Here is a 13,194-nt window from a genome sequence, read left to right on the forward strand (position 1 = left end):
CTGCAGCTCCTCGGCCCTCAAGCTCTGGTCGACTCCTGGGCTGAGCCGGTAGCTCAGTGGCGACACGATGTAGCCGTTCCTGTACAGACAGGCCCGCGCTTACAGAATTCAACGGTGCTGAACATCAAACCATAGTAGGGCTCTTGAGTTTAGCAACTGTGGTGCCTGTTGCAGATGGTATACAATGTAGCCACAGTCGAAGAAGGCTCCACATGACAGTAAAGTCAACATTTGTACCCCACTTTTGGTGATCTTGCCTTTCAAGATGGACCACTCTTCAAAATGTACTTGGTCAGCTAGACTGCACTTTGGCCAATGTGGCACCCAAGATGCTGCCACATGAGGACACCATCTTCTCTCTGGGTAAAGCCTCCAGGTATTAGCATTCCCAGTTTCCCGTCTCAGATTGAACAGGATAAGGAAATAACGGTCTGAAACACAGAAACATAGAAAATAGGTGCAGGAGGAGGCCATTCGGCCCTTCGAGCCAGCACCGCCATTCGTTGTGATCATGGCTGATCATCCACAATCAGTAACCAGTGCCCAACTTCTCCCCATATCCCTTGATTCCACTAGCCCCTAGAGCTCTATCTAACTCTCTCTTAAATTCATCCAGTGATTTGGCCTCCACTGCCCTCTGTGGCAGAGAATTCCACAAATTCACAACTCTCTGGGGGAAAAAGTTCCTTCTCACCTCAGTTTTAAATGGCCTCCCTTCTATTCTAACTGAAGAAGGATCTCGACCTGAAACTTCACCTATTGAGTCTGAAGAAGAGTCTCGACCTGAAATGTCACCTATTCCTTTTCTCCAGAGATGCTGCCTGACCCGCTGAGTTACTCCAGCTTTATGCGTCTATCTTCAGTGTAAACCAACATCTGCAGTTCCTCCCTACCTACCCTTTTAAGGAAGTTTCTCTTGGGTTCAGAAAGGCAAGCTCACCAAAAGTGTGGTACAAAGGTTGACTTTACTTTCATGTGTTTAACACGTTTCATCCTCGCCAACCTTGCCTGCGCTACCTAGTTTTTATGGCAACACTTCACACCCAATCTAAGCAAAAATGCATTGGTGATCATTGGGGAATTGGAGCCAACCTGCAGCACTTCTGCCTACCACCAGCAGGAGTCACCAGAGAGCAATTCATGAATCGAGAGTGTGCTATTGTCAGACCGTATGTCCCAAAACGGAACAATGAAATTCTTACTTGCACCAGCACAACAGATACGTAAACATAATATTTTGTAAACATCACAATAAACAACAAAGAAGAACTTCAGTATTAGACAATAGACAATAGACAATAGGTGCAGGAGGAGGCCATTCGTCCCTTCGAGCCAGCACCGCCATTCAATGTGATCATGGCTGATCATTCTCAATCAGTACCCCGTTCCTGCCTTCTCCCCATACCACCTGACTCCGCTATCCTTAAGAGCTCTATCCAGCTCTCTCTTGAATGGGGGCGTGGCTGTGTTCTGCAGCTGCGGCTCACCGGCAGTCTCTCTGTTTTTTGTTGTTGTTTTTTTGTCATTGTCGTTGTTAAATGTACGTTTTGTTTTATTTTTAATTCTGTGTATGTAGGGGGGTGGTGGGGGGGTTGGGGGAAACCTTTTTTCTAATCTCCTCCTCAACAGAGATGCGACCTTTACCGTGTCGTATCTCCGTTCGCGCTACGGCCTAACATCGTGGAGTCGGCGGCCTCCAGCTGGGATCGACCTCAAAGACTCCGGCCGCAGGGCCTGGACTTACCATCTCGGGGGCTTCGGCCTTGGGCCCTGCAGACCGCAACATCGGGAGCTCGCAGGTCCCTGGCTGGTGACCGGTTTTTGTGAGCTCCAGCCGTAGCAGCTTCGACCGCCCCGAAGCGCGAGGTACGATCAACCCGCCCGCAGGCCCTTCATCGCCCTGCGTGGCTCGGCCGCACCACTTTCCATCGCCCGGTGGGGGCTCAGGACTTTCATCGGCCTGCTCGGCTCGGCCCTGGGACTTTCCATCGCCCGGTGGGGGCTCAGGACTTTCATCGGCCTGCTCGGCTCGGCCCTGGGACTTTCCATCGCCCGGTGGGGGCTTCAAAAAGTTGAGAGCCTCGATCACCTCGTGGCACCACGGGAGAAGAATGAGGAGGAGATAAGACTTTTGCCTTCCATCACAGTGAGGGTGTGCCTAGAGCAATCACTGTGATGGCTGTTTTGTGTAAAAAATTATATCTGTGTATCTTGTGCTTTTTAATGTCTACTGCCGGACCCTGACGTGAGAGGACGCTGGCGTTGTGTATTTGCCGCTTTTCCGTCAGGATAGTTTGTCTGTTTGTTTCTATGTTAATTGTTTTTGTAAAGCGCTTTGAGCATGTGATAAGGCGCTATATAAAATAAATGGATTATTATTATTATTATTCAGAGAATTGGCCTCCACAAGTATTGTACGGGTGTCAGGGGTTATGGAGAGAAGGCAGTAGAATAGAGTTAGGAGGGAGAGATAGATCAGCCATGATTGAGTGGCGGAGTAAACGATGGGCTGAATGGCCTAATCCTGCTCCTATAACTTATGAACTTATGAACTTATAAAAAAATAAACATAAAGTCATAGTGCAAACTGTAGGGTGGAGTTAATGAGAAAGCGGGGAGAGTAAAATAATAGTGCAAAATAGTGCAGAAAGTCTGCTTCAGTTTATTAAAGGAGACAAAGTGCTGGAGTAACACAGCAGGTCATGCAGCATCTCTGGAGAACATGGATGGACGATCTTTCGGAGCAGGACACTTGTTCAGACCTTAGCTTCTCACTCTTCATTGATCCAGGAGGAATGTGTGAGGAGATACGAGAAAAACACCACTGCATTTTGCCACGAGGTTCCGTCCATCTGTGGGAGCCACATTTTATCATTAAACAGTCAAAAAATGGCACCTCTGGCAACACCACACTCCCTCAGTACAACGTGACCAAGTGCTCAAGTGTCTGGAGTAGGATTCCAACCCAGTGTCTCTACCTGAGGCAGTGGCAAACAGTTTTACTCCCATCCCAAGCAAGTAGCATCATTGGAACGTTAGTGTAGGAATATAACTGCAGTTGCTGGGATAAATAGAAGGTATTTATTCAACAGGTCAGGCAGCATCTCAGGAGAGAAGGAATGGGTGACGTTTTGGGTCGAGACCCTTCTTCAGACTGATGTCAGGGGGGCGAGACAAAGGAAGGATATAGGTGGAGACAGTAAGATAGAGGGAGAACTGGGAAGAGGGAGGGTACAGAGGAACTCTTTGTTCAGTGACTTTTGTCCAGTCACTCTACACTTCCATCCCCCACAAGGATTGTCTTGAATGGGCCTCCACTGCCTACTGAGGCAGAGAATTCCACAGATTCACAACTCTGGGTGAAAAAGTTTTTCCTCATCTCCGTTCTAAATGGCCTACCCCTTATTCTTAAACTGTGGCCCCTGGTTCTACACTCCCCCAACATCGGGAACATGTTTCCTGCCTCTAGCGTGTCCAATCCATTAATAATCTTATATGTTTCAATAAGATCCCCTCTCATCCTTCTAAATTCCAGTGTATACAATCCCAGTCGCTCCAGTCTTTCAACATACGACAGTCCTGCCATTCCGGGAATTAACCTCGTGAACCTACGCTGCACTCCTTCAATAGCAAGAATGTCCTTCCTCAAATTTGGAGACCAAAACTGCACACAATACTCCAGGTGTGGTCTCACCAGGTCCCTGTTCACTGCCTGCTGTACCTGCATCCTTCCTTTCAGCGACTGATGCACTAGGACACCCAGATCTCGTTGTACGTCCCCTTTTCTCAACTTGACACTATTCAGATGATAATCTGCCTTCCTTTTCTTGCCACCAAAGTGGATAACCTCACATTTACCCACATTTAACTGCATCTGCCATGCATCTGCCCACACACACAACCTGTCCAAGTCACCCTGCATCCTCATAGCATCCTCCTCATAGTTCACACTGCCACGCAGCTTTGTGTCATCTGCAAATTTGCTAATGTTTACTTGTAATCCCTTCATCTAAATCATTAATATACATTGTAAATAGGTGCGGTCCCAGCACTGAGCCTTGCGGTATCCCATTAGTCACTGCCTGCCATTCTGAAAGAGACCCGTTTATCCCTACTCTTTGTTTCCTGTCTGCCAACCAATTTTCTATCCACAAAATGCTGGAGTAACTCAGCAGGTCAGGCAGCATCTCAGGAGAGAAGGAATGGGTGACGTTTCGGGTCGAGACCCTGCTTCAGACTGATGTCAGGGGGGCGGGACAAAGGAAGGATATAGGTGGAGACAGGAAGATAGAGGGAGAACTGGGAAGAGGGAGGGTACAGAGAAACTCTTTGTCCAGTGACTTTTGTCCAGTCACTCTATACTTCCAACCCCCAAAAGGATTGTCTTGAAGCCCTCCGTTTCATCCTCGACCGTAGAACCAGCCATTCCCCATCTACTAACATTCTCCTCCGCCTAGCAGAGCTGGTTCTTACCCTCAACAACTTCTCCTTTGACTCCTCCCACTTCCTCCAAACCAGAGGCGTAGCTATGGGCACTCGCATGGGCCCTAGCTATGCCTGCCTCTTTGTCGGGTACGTCGAACAATCCCTGTCCCAGACGTACACCGGCCCCATCCCCGAACTCTACCTCCGCTACATCGACGACTGCATTGTCCCTACCTCTTGTACCCATGCAGAACTCACTGACTTCATACACGTCACCACCAATTTCCATCCTGCTCTTAACATCTCCGACATCTCCCTACCGTTTCTGGACCTCACCATCTCCATCACAGGATACAGACTAGTGACTGACATCTACTAAACCCACTGATTCGCATAGCTATTTGGACTACACTTCTTCCCACCCTGTCTCGTGCAAAATGTCTATCCCCTACTCCCAATTCCTCCGTCTACGCCGCATCTGCACCCGGGATGAGGTGTTTCACACTAGGGCGTCAGAGTTGTCCTCATTCTTCAGGAAACGGGGCTTCCCCTCTTCCATTATAGATGAGGCTCTCACTAGGGCCTCTTCTACATCTCGCAGCTCCGCTCTTGCTCCCACTCCCCGCATTCGTAACAAGGTCAGAATCCCCCTCGCTCTCACCTTCCACCCGATCAGCCAGCGTATCCAACAAATCATCCTCCAACATTTCCGTCACCTACAATGGGACCCCACTACTGGCAACATCTTCCCATCCCCTCCCCTTTCTGCGTTCCGCAGAGACCGTTCCCTCCGTAACTCCCTGGTCCACTCGTTCCTTCCTACCCAAACCACCCCATCCCCGGGCACTTTCCCCAACAACCACAGGAGATGCAACACCTGTCCCTTTACCTCCCCCCTCAACTCCATCCATTGATCCAAACAATCTTTCCAGGTGAGACAGAGGTTCACCTGCACCTCCTCCAACCTCATCTATTGTATCCGCTGCTCTAGATGTCAACATGTTTACATCGGCGAAACCAAACGCAGGCTCGGTGATCGTTCCGCTCAACACCTTCGCTCAGTCTGCCTTAACCAACCTGATCTCCCGGTGGCTGAGCACTTCAACTCCCCCTCCCACTCCCAGTCTGAGCTTTCTGTCATGGGCCTCCTCCAGTGACATAGTGAGGCCCACCACAAATTGGAGGAACAACACCTCAAGGGACGAGTGGACCATGTCAGATCCTCTTTGATGTGGACTCTCAGGTATTTAAAGCTGCTCTCCCTATCCACAGTAGACCCATTTATCTCCAATGGCGTCTACGTCCTTGGATGTTGAGCCCTTCTAAAGTCCACAATCAGCTCCTTAGTTTTTTTGACATTCAAGAGCCTATTGTCCTGACATCAGACGCCTGACCTGCTGAGTTACTCCAGCATTTTGTGAATAAAGACCTTCGATTTGTACCAGCATCTGCAGTTATTTTCCTAAAATGTTCTATCCATGTCAGTACCCTACCCCCAATACCATATGTTTTAATTTTGCCCACGAATCTCCTTTGTGGGACCTTATCTGTTTTGTAGATAAGATTTTATGTTGAATTCACTCTTCATACATTCTCAATAGACAATAGACAGTAGACAATAGGTGCAGGAGCAGGCCATTCGGCCCTTCGAGCCAGCACCGCCATTCAATGTGATCATGGCTGATCATTCTCAATCAGTACCCCGTTCCTGCCTTCTCCCCATACCCCCTGACTCCGCTAACCTTAAGAGCTCTATCTAGCTCTCTCTTGAATGCATTCAGAGAATTGGCCTCCGCTGCCTTCTGACGCAGAGAATTCCACAGATTCACAACTCTCTGACTGAAAAAGTTTTTCCTCGTCTCAGTTCTAAATGGCCTACCCCTTATTCTTAAACTGTGGCCCCTTGTTCTGGACTCCCCCAATATTGGGAACATGTTTCCTGCCTCTAACGTGTCCAACCCCTTAATAATCTTATTCATTTCGATAAGATCTCCTCTCATCCTTCTAAATTCCAGTGTATACAAGCCTAGTCGCTCCAGTCTTTCAACATATGACAGTCCCACCATTTCGGGAATTAACCTAGTAAACCTACGCTGCACCCCTCAATAGCAAGAATATCCTTCCTCAAATTTGGAGACCAAAACTGCACACCAAGACCTTCGATTTATACCAGCATCTGTAGTTATTTTCCTACATTTTTCTATCGTTGTCAGTACCCTACCCCCAATACCATGTGTTTTAATTTTGCCCACGAATCTCCTTTGAGGGACCTTATCTGTTTTGTAGATAAGATTTTATTTTGAATTCACTCTTCATCCATTCTCAGTGTCTACATATTCAATAGTGTCACACACACATACTAGTGTTTGAACCTTTCTTTACATAAAACACCCTTGCCACTCATGTGGTGATAGCCCTTTTCCCTTGTTTGAGGGACTCTGCCTTAAAATAGCGTTTCAGAAATGGTAGGAAGGCGACCTGCGGGTGCGAGGGGACGCGAAGCGAAAAAACTGGCGTCTTATATTCCCCTCCTCTCGCAGCCACCACACAACATTCCTGCTCGCTGACGCTCAGTGGCTGGGCTCTGTGCCGCCGCCGCCTCTGCTGCACAGTGCGGCAGGGAAAGTCCATGAGAAGGTCTTCATCAGGACCAGTGGGTCGAGACAGTCCAGCCACCACCACCGCCGCCGCCACCTCTCTCTCTCTCTCTCTCTCTGTGTCACCTTCAGCCAACACGTGCAAGCAAGCATCAAGTAGGACTAAAGCAGAAAGAGAAGGGGAAATAAGAACTCAGACCCGTTTGGTTTGAGAGTGCACAGTTTAACAAAAAAAGAAAGAAGCCGAGAACAAAGCGTGGCTCTGAAAGCAGCGTGTGCTTTCCCCACTCCCAGTAAAACTGGAACTGCCCCTTGTCAGCCAGAGCGACCGGGACTGCCACTGTCAGTCCCACTGTTACATTTTGTACGCCGCCTCTAACACAAAGCCTCTTTGCATTTAAACACCACGCAAAACAAAACAAAAACCACGTTGAAAATAAAGACGATTTATTTGGCTTTCGGGATACGGTCGAGTCGCCATCTGGTGAGTTCAGTTTTAAATTATAGGTACATGTGTATATATATATATATATATATATAAATATACTTTTGTTAATTGTGAATTAACTATGTATATATATATATATTTATATATACATAGTTAATTCACAATTAAGTTTATTTCTGTGTCTGTAAAAGCAATGCTGTGCAGAATTATGTCGATCGCAGAATTATTTTGGTGATTTGTATTTTTTCTTTGATTGTTGTATCTTGTTGAATTCCAGCGTAAGCAAGCGTGTGTTGAGAGTTAAATGCTTAAATACATATGCGTATGTGTTTGTGTGGGTGCCTTGTTTCTGTTTATCCGTTCCGTATAAAAACAACGCTGTGTAAATATTCAGGGAGGCAATATCACTCGAATTATTTAGGTGATTTGTATCTTTTTCATTGAATAGTTGAAATCTTGTTGAAATCTAACCTACGGGCGTTTTGATAGTTAATGCCTATATATATATAATAATAATATATATATCTGCTTTGAAAGGGGGGGGAAGCTGCCTGGAGGAAGCGGCGGTGGGGTGGGGGATGAGAGCGACCCTTGTTTTGTCCTGTGTGTAATTGTATCTCCAGCCCGCGAGAGATGTATGGGGAAACCCGGCGATCAAATCGCTGTGGAGACCTGGTTAATTTCCACTTAGTAGCGGTGTAAGCGGGCGTGTGGTGGGGTTATTGTGTGATGGCGGGGTGGTGGGTGGTGGGGGGGTGGGGGGTGGGGGGGGGCAAGAAAACAAAACCCATCGGGGTTCTGCATGAAGTTTGGGTGATCCTTTAATTAAGGAGGAGTCGGGGAGAGGGTCATGTGGAGCGGGGAGATTCTCGGCTCACACACTGTCTCACACACACACTCACACACGTACATGCACTCTGTCTCATGCACTTTTTACACACGCTCGTTCTCGCACACACACACACACACTGTCTCACACAGTCCCACACACACCGTCTCATACACACACACACACACACACACACACACACACACACTCACACACACACTCTGTCTCATACACACACACTCACACACACACACTCACACTCTCTCACACACACACACACACTCTCTCTCTCTCACACACACACACACTGTCTCATACACACACACACACACCTACACACACACTCACACGTACACTCTGTCTCATGCACTCACACGCTCGTTCTCTCACATACCTACACACACACTCAAACACACACTCTCTCTGTCTGTCTGTCTCACTCTCTCGCTCTCTGTCTGTCTCTCCGTCTCTGTCTGTCTGTCTGTCTCTCTCTCTCTCTCTCTCTCACACACACACACACAGAGACACACACACGCAGAGTCCCTGAATTCAATCAGGCGGTCTGTTGCCAGGGGCTCCAGTCTGAAGCTGTGCTGCAGAATGGTATGGATTCTCTTCTCGACCTCTGCTAATCCCCCCACCCCCCCCCCAGCCACCCACCCCCAGCCAGCTCGCAGACGGGAGAGCTTCCAGACCGCACCGCAACCGCAATTATAGTCATTGGGGTTGGGGAGGCAGGGAAGCTTTTTAAATACTCGCAGATGGGATATTGCTCTGGGGCTGTTGGTGGAGTTTTCTTTCTTTGTCGGGATGGAGAGGGGGGGGGGTGGAGAGGGGGGGGTGGGGAGGGGGGGGGTGGAGAGGGGGGGTGGAGAGGGGGGGGGTGGAGAGGGGTGGAGAGGGGGGGTGGTTTGTGGAGAGGATGGGTGGGGGGTGGAGAGGGGGAGTGGGGGGTGGAGAGGGGGAGTGGGGGGTGGAGAGGGGGGGGTGGGGGGTGGAGAGGTGGGGGTGGAGAGGGGGGTGGGGGGTGGAGAGGGGGGTGGGGTGGAGAGGGGGGGTGGGGGGTGGAGAGGGGGGTGGAGAGGGGGGGGTTTATGGAGAGGGTGGGTGGGGGGTGGAGAGGGGGGGGGGTTTGTGGAGAGGGTGGGTGGGGGTGGAGAGGGGGGGGTTTGTGGAGAGGGTGGGTGGGGGGTGGAGAGGGTGGGTGGTTTGTGGAGAGGGGGGGTGGAGAGAGAGTGGAGAGAGAGCTTAATTTAACCCGTGTGAATGTGAAGCTGTTGCAAGGTGCCCCGGGCGTACGAGCGCTCTGCTCCCGGGTCAGTCAGCCGTGTGTGGGCTGAGCTTGGAGCGGTCAGCTTGGTTCATTGTGGACCTCCCCGCACAAGCTGCCTGTGTTAGTCAGCTGGCAGCTTCTGTTCTCCCTCTTCAACTCCTTCAGCAGCTGCTGGAGTGATTCCACCCCATCCCATCCCATCCCATATCTGAGGAGGGATGTGCTAACGCTGGAGAGGGTCCACAGTTTACGAGAGTGATCCCAGGAATTGACTGTGTAGGAAAATAACTGCAGATCACACACACTGGTACAAATCGAAGGTAGACACAAAAAGGTGGAGTAACTCAGTGGGTCAGGCAGCATTTCAGGAGAGAAGGAATGGGTGACGTTTCGGGTTGAGATGTTCCTTCCATTCCTTTTCTCCTGAGATGCTGCCTGACCCGCTGAGTTACTCCAGCTCTCTGAATGAATGAATGACAATAGATAATAGTCAAGTCAAGTCAAGTCAAGTCAATTTTATTTGTATAGCACATTTAAAAACAACCCACGTTGACCAAAGTGCTGTACATCTGATAGGTGCAGGAGGAGGCCATTCGGCCCTTCGAGCCAACACCGCCATTCAATGTGATCATGGCTGATAATTCTCAATCAGTACCCCGTTCCTGCCTTCTCCCCATACCCCCTGACTCAGCTATCCTTAAGAGCTATATCCAGCTCTTATAATGAATGAATGAATGAATGAATGAATGAATGAATAACTTTATTGGCCAAGTATGTGCATATACAAGGAATGTGCCTTGGTGCTCCGCTCACAAATGACAACACAAACATACAGTTAACAATTAATAACAAAGCATAAACACATGAAAACAATGATACCAGGAATTGATACCAGTGATACCAGGTTAACATATAATGAGCTTTTGAAGGCACTCGCTGGAGTTTAGAAGGATGAGGTGGGGAGGGCGACCTCATTGAAACTTTGCCGAACTGTGAAAGGCCTGGATAGAGTGGATGTGGAGAGGATGTTTCCACTAGTAGGAGATTCTAGGACCAGGGTCCACAGCCTTAGAATAAAAGGAGGTTCCTTTAGGAAGGAGATGAGGAGGAATTTCTTTAGTCAGAGGATGGTGAATCTGTGGAATTCATTGCCACAGGCGGCTGTGGAGGCCAAGTCAATGGATATTTTTAAGGTGGAGATTGATAGATTCATGATTAGTACTGGTGTCAGGGGTTATGGGGAGAAGGCAGGAGAATGTTGAGAGGTAAAAATATATCATCCATGATTGAATGGCAGAGTAGACTTGATGGGCCGAATGGCCTAATCCTGGTCCTATAACTTATGAACATGGACCTAATGGTTAATTGGCTACTGCAAATAACTGCCAGTGTGCACAAGTGCAGGGGGATTGGGTGTGCATATAGAGAAAATAGATGACGAGGGAAAACGTGGAGCTGGCCATGTCTGAAGAAGGGTCTCGACACCCATTCCTTCTCTCCAGAGATGCTGCCTGTCCCACTGTTACTCCAGCATTTTGTGTCTGTCTTCGGTGTGAACCAGCATCTGCAGTTCCTTCCTACCGATAGACTCGATGGGCCGAGTGGCAGGAATATCGGGCGTGCAAATGGGAGAGAATAAGTTCCAAGGAAAGGAGTGGAGGAACAGTCACCCCAAGACCTAGGGCAGACTCGATGGGCCGAGTGGCCTCCTGCTTCGTCCCAAGGAAATAATAATAAATCTCCCATTTACTGCTCGGCCGTTTGCTTTGTAGATTTTTTTAGATTTAGAGATACAGCGCGGAAACAGGCCCTTCGGCCCACCGAGTCCGCGCCGCCCAGCGATCCCCACACATTAACACTATCCTACACACACTAGGGACAAATTTTACATATTACCCAGTCAATTAACCTACATACCTGTACGTCTTTGGAGTGTGGGAGGAAACCGAAGATCTCGGAGAAAACCCACGCAGGTCATGGGGAGAACGTACAAACTCCGTACAGACGGCGCCCGTAGTCAGGATCAAACCTGAGTCTCCGGCGCTGCATTCGCTGTAAGGCAGCAACTCTACCGCTGCGCCACCGTGCCGCCCTCTGTGCAGTCCTGTAATATTGCCTCTAATGAACGAGTCATTAAAGCACCTCTGGCAGAAGTTTAACAAAGGGCTGGGAGATGTGATGAGACTTCAACATCCAGCAAAGGACGTGTGGCGTTGGGCAGTCTGCCCTGACAAGAGTGTTCATGGACGAATGGTTGACCATGTGAAACCAAGGGGAAGGGATAAAGCTCCCTTCCATTGACTCCATCCACAACTCACCCTGTCTCGGCAAGGCCACCAGCATAATCGAGCAGCACTCTCACTCACTCTCCTCCCTTCTCCCATCAGGCGTGAGGTACAGAAGTGTGGAAACACACACCTCCAGGTTCAGGGACAGTTTCTTTCCCAGCTGTTATCAGGCAATTGAGGGCGTGCAGCGTAGGTTTACTAGGTTAATTCCCGGAATGGCGGGACTGTCATATGTTGAAAGACTGGAGCGACTAGGTTTGTATACACTGGAATTTAGAAGGATGAGAGGGGATCTTATCGAAACGTATAAGATTATTAAGGGGTTGGACATGTTAGAGGCAGGAAACATGTTCCCAATGTTGGGGGAGTCCAGAACCAGGGGCCACAGTTTAAGAATTAAGGGGTAGGCCATTTAGAACAGAGATGAGGAAAAACTTTTTTAGTCAGAGAGTGGTGAATCTGTGGAATTCTCTGCCTCAGAGGGCAGTGGAGGCCAATTCTCTGAATACATTCAAGAGAGAGCTAGATAGAGCTCTTAAGGATAGCGGAGTCAGGGGGTATGGGGAGAAAGCAGGAACAGGGTACTGATTGAGAATGATCAGCCATGATCACATTGAATGGCGGTGCTGGCTCGAAGGGCCGAATGGCCTACTCCTGCACCTATTGTCTATTGTCTATTGTCTATTGCAACTGGACCATCCTATCAACAATTATAGAACAGTCCTGAGCTACTATCTACCTCATCAGGCTATCTTTAATAGGACTTTATTGGACTTTATCTTGCACTAAACCTTATTCCCTTTATCCTTTATCTGTACAATGCGAACGGCTTGATTGTAATCATGTATTGTCTTTCCGTTGACTTGTAAGCAGGCAACAAAAGCTTTTCACTGCACCTCGCTCGGTACACGTGACAATGAACTAAACTTAAGTAATTTTGTTTTTGTCCATTTTTCGGGATGAGGGTGTGACTGGAAATCATACAATTTATTACCCCGTCCCTTGTCACCTTTGTACTTGCTGAGCCAATTCATAGGATATTTCGAGCCAACAACATTTTATAGAGAAATCAAGTCTTGAAACAGGTCATTGTCTGCACCAACCATCAACCACTCATTTACACCGATCCTCCATCAATCCTTTATTTTTCTCCCCACCTTCTCTTCAATAGACTATAGACAATAGACAATAGACAATAGGTGCAGGAGTAGGCCATTCGGCCCTTCGAGCCAGCACCGTCATTCCAATGTGATCATGGCTGATCATTCTCAATCAGTACCCCGTTCCCGCTTTCTCCCCATACCCCCTGACTCCGCTATCCTTAAGAGCTCTAT

At 48.7% G+C, this 13,194-nt stretch overlaps 1 protein-coding gene across 1 annotated transcript in view; it reads left to right on the forward strand.

Annotated features, from left to right (window-relative positions):
- The first annotated feature begins 7,005 nt into the window (after positions 1-7,005).
- Positions 7,006-13,194, forward strand: part of rnf24 (ring finger protein 24) — a 142,072-nt gene continuing 135,883 nt past the window's right edge. The window contains exon 1 of the mRNA XM_078408219.1: positions 7,006-7,506. The gene's annotated coding sequence lies outside the window, so the exon portion shown is untranslated. The remainder of the gene's footprint in view (positions 7,507-13,194) is intronic.

Source organism: Rhinoraja longicauda, chromosome 1 (genome assembly GCF_053455715.1).
Source record: "Rhinoraja longicauda isolate Sanriku21f chromosome 1, sRhiLon1.1, whole genome shotgun sequence".
In the NCBI taxonomy this organism is placed as follows: Eukaryota; Metazoa; Chordata; class Chondrichthyes; order Rajiformes; family Arhynchobatidae; genus Rhinoraja; species Rhinoraja longicauda.